Genomic DNA, 7,376 nt, shown 5'->3' on the forward strand with positions numbered 1-7,376 from the left:
AAGACATTTATGCAGCCAACAAACATATGATAAAAAGCTCATCATCACTGGTCATTAGAGAAATGCAGATCAAAACCACAATGAGATACTGTCTCAAGCCACTTAGAATGGTGATCATTAAAAAGTCAAGAGACAACAGATGCTGGAGAGGACGAGGAGAAATAGGAATGCTTTTACACTGTTGATGGGAGTGTAAATTAGTTCAACCATTGTGGAAGGCAGTGTGGCAATTCCTCAAGGATCTAGAACCAGAAATACCATTTGACCCAGCAATCCCATTATTGAGTATATATCCAAAGGATTATAAATCATTCTACTATAAAGACACATGCACACGTATGTTTATTGCAGCACTATTCACAATAGCAAAGACTTGGAACCAACGCAAATGCCCATCAATAATAGACTGGATAAAGAAAATGTGGCACATACACACCATGGAATACTATGCAGCCATAAAAAAGGATGAGCTCATGTCCTTTGCAGGGATGTGGATGAAGCTGGAAACCATCATTCTCAGCAAACTAACACAGGAACAGAAAACCAAACACCTCATGTTCTCACCCATAAGTGGGAGTTGAACAATGAGAATACATGGACACAGGGAGGAGAACATCACACACCAGGGCCTGTTAGGGGTTGGGGGCTGGGGAGAGAGAGCATTGGGAGAAATACGTAATGTAGATGATGGGTTGATGGGTGCAGCAAACCTCCATGGCACATGTATACCTATATAACAAATCTGCACATTCTGCACATGTATCCCAGAACTTAAAGCATAATAAAAAATAAAAAATAAAAAAGATGTATCCCTCATTAGAAGGTCTTTGCACACACTCAGAACGGGAGCACTAAACGACTATCCAATCATTATTGTCCTGTGTGGAGCCTATGGAAAATTGGCAGTCAGAGCAGCTATAACCTTGTAAGCTGAAGCAGAGAAATCCCCAAAAAGAAAAGGCAGAAGAAGCCCTTCAAGGATGTGGCATACACAGCTTTTTTAAAAATGTGACATGACTGTGAACTGCTGAGAAACAGCAGCTAATAGAACACCTGATGTTCCATTATAAGGAATATGACTGCTCTTTTTTGAGCACAGGCTTTTTAGGCTGACTGTGAATTTAAGAGACAAATTCTCAGTCTCTTCAAATAGCTACAGTCCCTAAACTGAAAACCCAATTCATATACACAATGTAGAAGGAATATTGGTAGTAGTCTTTTCAACTACTGATGTACACTTTGATTGAAGACGTCATCTATAGAAATGAAATACAACGATTTTATGAATGCATGCGTACATACACAAACAAGCACATGTGTTCATCAGTCATCAAATATTCATTGAATTCATCTGCTCTACATGATCAAGACAAAAATGTGTTCAGACATTGCTTCTGCTCTTTCATGGAGCTCAACGATTTTTAGACACAGACATGAATGATCATAATGCGAGGGTTTTTTTTTAATTGCTAAATCATTATGGTGATCAGAATAAAGCAATGAACACTTGGAAAAAAGAGATTATTTCTATCTGGGGTGATCAGAGTGCTCAGAAATGCGTGCACACACACACACATACACACACATATCATAGTCAGCAATATATTTTGTGAGAAATGTCTAGGAATACAAAAGGAACCAGCCAGTGGTAATGAAGCGATTGTTAACCAAAGATCTACAATACAAATAGAAAAATGAGTCAGGTTACTCACTACCACAAGTAACACCAAGAACTTGCAACAGCTTGCAGTGATGAATTTGGGATAGACAAACCAAAAGTGAAGTTCAACTACCAAAACTTATCAAAATTAAATGAAGGGCCAAGTGCAGTGGCTCACACCTGTAATCCCAGCACTTTGGGGTGCCAAGGTGGGCAGATAGCTTGAGCCCAGGAGTACAAGACAAGTCTGGACAACATGACAAAACGTCGTCTCTACAAAAAATACAAATATTAACTGGGCATGGTGGCATGCACCTGTGGTCTCAGCTACTTGGGAGGTAGGGATGAGAGAATCACTTGAGCCCAGGAGGTCAAGGCTGTAGTGAGACATGAGCATTCCACTGCACTCCAGCTGGGGTGACAGAGTGAGGTGCACTCTAAAAAAAAATTAAATGGAAAGAAGATTCTGTTTCCAATAAATATAGCAGTCCAATAGAAAACACTCTCTCAATCGATAAAGCAAGTACCTCCTTCCCTTATGTGTGAACCTCATACAACTTTCTGTAATGAACTCTGTGAACTCATTGTTATTTTAATGAAGTAGACATGACAAATTAATTCTCTCAGTTCCACAAGTTTAACACTAAATAACTGAGTGTCTACTAGGTGCCAAGCATTGTGCTATGGTCTTTAACATTTATTTACCTATTCTGGGTATTATCCCATTCTACCATTAAATATTATTCACACTCAGTTTGTAGGAAAAATTGAGATATGCCAACTCAAACTTCAGCAGTCATTCAATAACATCACTTGCTTCTAACATAAAGGAAGTTATTCCATTTTTCCCCTTATGAGATCATCTTAAGGCTTATCTTTGAGTTTAGTAAGATACTACTAAATAATAAACAGCACCTACCTTTTCTTCTCCCCACTTGAAAGCTTGTCAGAATATACTCCAGAATAGCAAAAACAAAACATAGCAAGCCTAAGTAAGTCATTATTTTAGCTAAGTGAATAACATGCTGGTGATTCTGATTTTTAATAGATGGAAATGTAGACATTATGAAATGAAGGCCAAAGACTGAGTAAACACTGTAAAACCCATAAAAAGTTTCCTAAAATCTGGAGACTCCAATTCACTATATTAAGACATCACAAGAAAGAAACTGTGAATTATAGACAGTTCAAAATTTACGTCAAAATAACACATTGAAGTTGGTTGTTGAATAAAGGTTATAGCCTCCGCTTAGACTGAGAGCTTGCTGAAATCACGTCTCAGACATAACATCCTCCCTGATAGTTAACATTGTGCTTGCTAGAAAAACAGGAAGAAATCATATTTATTAAAGATGTTTATAATTAATAATATCCATTCTATGATAGTTGCCTAAGTTTTTCTAGCATTAGACATGAGAAACAACCATTCACTTTCCCAAAGCTAAATCGAGTCTCTTAAATAAATATTTTGAAGACGAACACATTCTGCCACGTCTTTTGAAAATAAAGAAAATAATTCAAATTCAATTTAACCTATTTCTACATTCCTATATGAAACCACTAAAGAGAAATTTATTCCAGTCTGAATTTTGCAACCACAGAAGACAAACCCCTGTGGGGAAGTCTCCCAATGGATCCCTCCTGGCCCTTGTTGGGCATCTCTACTGCAGAGTAGCCCATCAGAGTCAGTGTGAAGCACAATGGCTTTATAAGCAGGCAGCGATTTCCAAGGCTGAGTGTGCAACATGTCATTCATAAGTAAAGCCCTCGGGCTCATCCAAATTCTACAGCAGCCAGTCATTCCCTATGAGGTCGCTATCTTAAGGAGATTAAAGAAGTCTTTTATGAAGTCTTGCCACTTCTTAAGACTGTCATTGTCTCATCAGATTAACACTAGCTCTCTGATGTAAGAGACATCCAGATTCTCTGCGGTTTAAGGCAATTCTTTTGCAGGAATCTCTGAGGACAGGTGGCCACAGCTGTAGCAGCTTCCAGTAGAGCTCTATTGCCCAACTACCAGAAGACCTGGACTTCCAGAAGAAAAGGTGATTCTCATGATTCTCCCAAGTCCTGCAGAGAAGCTGACTTGGCAATGATAATGGCACTTCTACTATGCCTCTGCAGTCAGGAGTTTCCCAGTCCAGCTGCAGGCCTTGGTGAAGGAGGAAAAGAGCCAAAAGGGGTGGATAATCTCAAATCCTACTTTGGAGTGGGGAATATCTCCCTCATTAGAGTGTAAGTTTCATGAGAGCAGGAACCTTTCTATTTATGTCTATATCCACCACACCTAGAATAGTTCATAGTAAAACTTCAATGCATTTTTGTTGAATCAAAGAATACTGAATGAATCGATGAATCACTAAAGCAGTCAAGTATGAACAATATTAGGAATAAACATTTTTAAGTCTCTCAGCTTCTGCTCTTCCTCCTCTATATCTATTCTCAGAGCAGCTGTATTAGGGTTCTCTAGAGGGACAGAACTAATGGAATAGATAGATAGATAGATAGATAGATAGATAGATAGATAGATAGATAAAGGGGAGTTTATTAAGTATTAACTCACATGATCACAAGGTCCCACAATAGGCTGTCTGCAGGCTGAGGAGGAAGGACAGCCAGTCCGAGTTCAAAAACTGAAGAACTTGGAGTCCAATGCTTGGGGGCAGGAAGCATCCAGCACGAGAGAAAGATGTAGGCTGAAAGGCTAGGCCAGTCTCTCCTTTCACATTTTTCTGCCTGCTTATATTCTAGCTGCTCTGGCAGCTGATTAGATTGTGCCCACCCAGATTAAGAGTGGGTCTGCCTTCCAGTCCACTGACTCAAATGTTAATCTCCTTTGGCAATACCCTCACAGACACACCCAGGATCAATACTTTGTATCCTTCCATCCAATCAAGTTGATGGTCAGTAGCAATCATCACAGCAGCCATGTGATAACTTATACTACATCACGTCTCTTCCCTATGTAATATCCCACAATAGCTGACAACACACTGGGAATAAAATGCAAATTCCTTATCATAGCCTGCCAGGCCCCACATGATCCAATTCCTAGCTCCTTCTCTGACCTCATTCATTCCCTACCTTTCCCTCCCTCACTGGCCTCTTTGTAGTTTCTCAGACAAGTCAAGAATGCTTCCACCTCGTGCCTTTTGCACTTGCTGTTTCTCCTGTCTGCAATTCTCTTCCTTAATGTGTGCATTATTCACACTTCAGTTCATTCGGAACTCACTGAACTCTGGAGAGGACTTTTTGACAAGCCTGTCTAAAATAGTACCCCACATCACCTCTATCTCTTACTCACTGGCTGTTTTTCTTCACAGCAATTACTATTTTCTGACATATTAAATGTTGATGTGTTCATTTTCTCTCTCCCCCTCTAAAATGTGTGAGGATGAGGATGATGTTTTGTTTAACAGTGGATCCTCAGCACCTGGGCAAATGTCTGACATGTAATAGGAGTATATTATGTAAAAATTTGGTGAATGATTGAATGCAACAATCTTTCAAATTTGCTCTGACATCCTTGAAAATTCTACAAAGCGAAGATATCATTCAGTCACTGAGCAGTTATCTGGTACTGCTTTTGTACCTGGCACTGGATAGGCCTTGGGATAGGCACAGGAGACAGTCACATAAATCCCTCATGGACCCAGCCCTCAAGAAGACTAGGGTAGGCTTTAAACATGTTCTGTGAATTGCCACAGGCAATATACAAACTGTAAAGAGAAATAAGGAGGAAACAGTTCTACCTGCGGGTGGGAAAGGCTTCATGGAAGAATTGAAATATAGGCCTGAAAGAACTTTCCATAAGGAAGTGGCGGCATATGCTCAAGGGAGCATGGAATAGTCTGGTGGGGTAAAGTGAGGAAATGCAGGTAAGTATGGTCACAGCACAAAAGCACAGGGCTTCAAGAGCAGCAGTGCATGTATGGTGAGAGCTAAGGCTTCATGGGAAAGTGAGAAACTGATTATTGTTTATTTCCCATGTTAATGATGTGGAACTTTATTCTGCAGCCTGATAAAACCTCCTTGAGGCCTGGCCTAGCAGGATCATTACTACTTTAAGGTCTGAAAGGGATGAAACATCCATATCCATCTGTGTGCATCACAACTTTACTACCAGCATTTCTATATTGCAGAAATCATTTTGCATGTGAATAATGCCTAAAAGGAAACACAAAAACAGGAAAACAATTTGATTCACTGGGAATTGGAGCTTTGGAGGTTTTCTTATTGTTACTTAACTTCCTTTCTGTTGGGAATAGGTCCCCAAAATCTGGCCATAAACTGGTCCCGAAACTGGTCATAAACAAAATCTCTGCAGCACTGTGACATGTTTGTGATGGCCATGACGTCCACACTGGAAGTTTGTGGGTTTACCAGAATGAGCGCAAGGAACACCTGGCCCATCCACGACGGAAAACTGCTTAAAGGCATTCTCAAACCACAAACAATAGCATGAGCCACTGTACCTTAAGGAGGTGCTCCTGCTGCAGATAACTAGCCAGAGCCCATCCCTTTATTTCGGCCCATTCCTTTGTTTCCCGTAAGGAATACTTTTAGTTAATCTATAATCTACAGAAACAATGCTTATCACTGGCTTGCTGTCAATAAATACATGGGTAAATCTCTGTTCGAGGCTCTCAGCTCTGAAGGCTGTGAGACCCCTGATTTCCCACTCCACATCTCAATATTTGTGTGTGTCTTTAATTCCTCCAGCCCTGCTGGGTGAGGGTCTCTCTGACTGAGCTGGTCTCAGCACTTTTCATTTCCTATGAAAACCTGGTTTTCAGCCAGGCGTGGTGGCTCACTCCTGTAATCCCAGCACTTTTGGGAGGCTGAGGAGGGTGGATCACCTGAAGTCAGAAGTTCGAGACCAGCCTGGCCAAACAGGGTGAAACACCCTCTAAAAAAATTAGCCAGGCATGGTGGCGGGTGCCTGTAATCCCAGCTACTCAGGAGGCTGAGGCAGGAGAATCACTTGAATCTGGGAGGCGGAGGTTGCAGTGGGCTGAGATCGCACCATTGCACTCCAGCCTGGGCGACAAGAGTGAAACTCTGTCTAAAAAAGCAACAACAACAATAACAAAACTGGTTTTCTCAGCCTCTGTCATATGTTGGACTATGGTCTCCAGGTTTACAGTTGCATCCCTCTTTGTAGGTCTGATTTCCCTGGCATGGACACTCCTCTGGAGACACAGTTTCACAATTATTTGTTGACTTTGCTTGGAGTAATTAAGCCCTAAATTCTGCCTTTGCACAAGTCTTAACACAGTGAATAGGTCAATTATAGATAAGGATTGCCACTGACAAACAAGCTTTTCTGACCATTTTAGCCCTGCCTTCAGGCCTTCTGGTTATCAGTTTTCCAATCACCAACCTTCAGGGCATTCATCTAGTCTACTTGCTTTCAATGATTTAAATAAAATTCTTTTTTCTTTTCCTCAAAACAATCTCACAGAGTCCAGTGTATAAAATCTGTAAAGTAATGTTTTACTAATGATAAATACATTATGCATGTTTAAATTTGTACCATTCTTTTATAGTGAAAGTGAAGAATGAGCACAATGTGGCTATTTTGATTAGCCAGATATTTTCAATCCTGACTTACGGGTGACAGTTGTGGTTCTGTCATTCCCAGAATAAAATTTGTTTCTGTATTTTTTGTTAGAATGCATTTAAAAAAAAAAAAAAAAAAAAAAAAAAAAAAAAA

The 7,376-nt window shown here is 40.3% G+C and overlaps 1 long non-coding RNA gene across 1 annotated transcript in view; it reads left to right on the plus strand.

Moving 5' to 3' along the window:
- The window catches only part of LOC108520627 (uncharacterized), a 26,436-nt gene that overhangs the window by 17,100 nt on the left and 1,960 nt on the right, over positions 1–7,376 (plus strand). The window lies entirely within an intron of this gene.

This window comes from Rhinopithecus bieti, unplaced genomic scaffold, assembly GCF_001698545.2.
Source record: "Rhinopithecus bieti isolate Rb0 unplaced genomic scaffold, ASM169854v2 scaffold_52099, whole genome shotgun sequence".
NCBI classification, from domain to species: domain Eukaryota; kingdom Metazoa; phylum Chordata; class Mammalia; order Primates; family Cercopithecidae; genus Rhinopithecus; species Rhinopithecus bieti.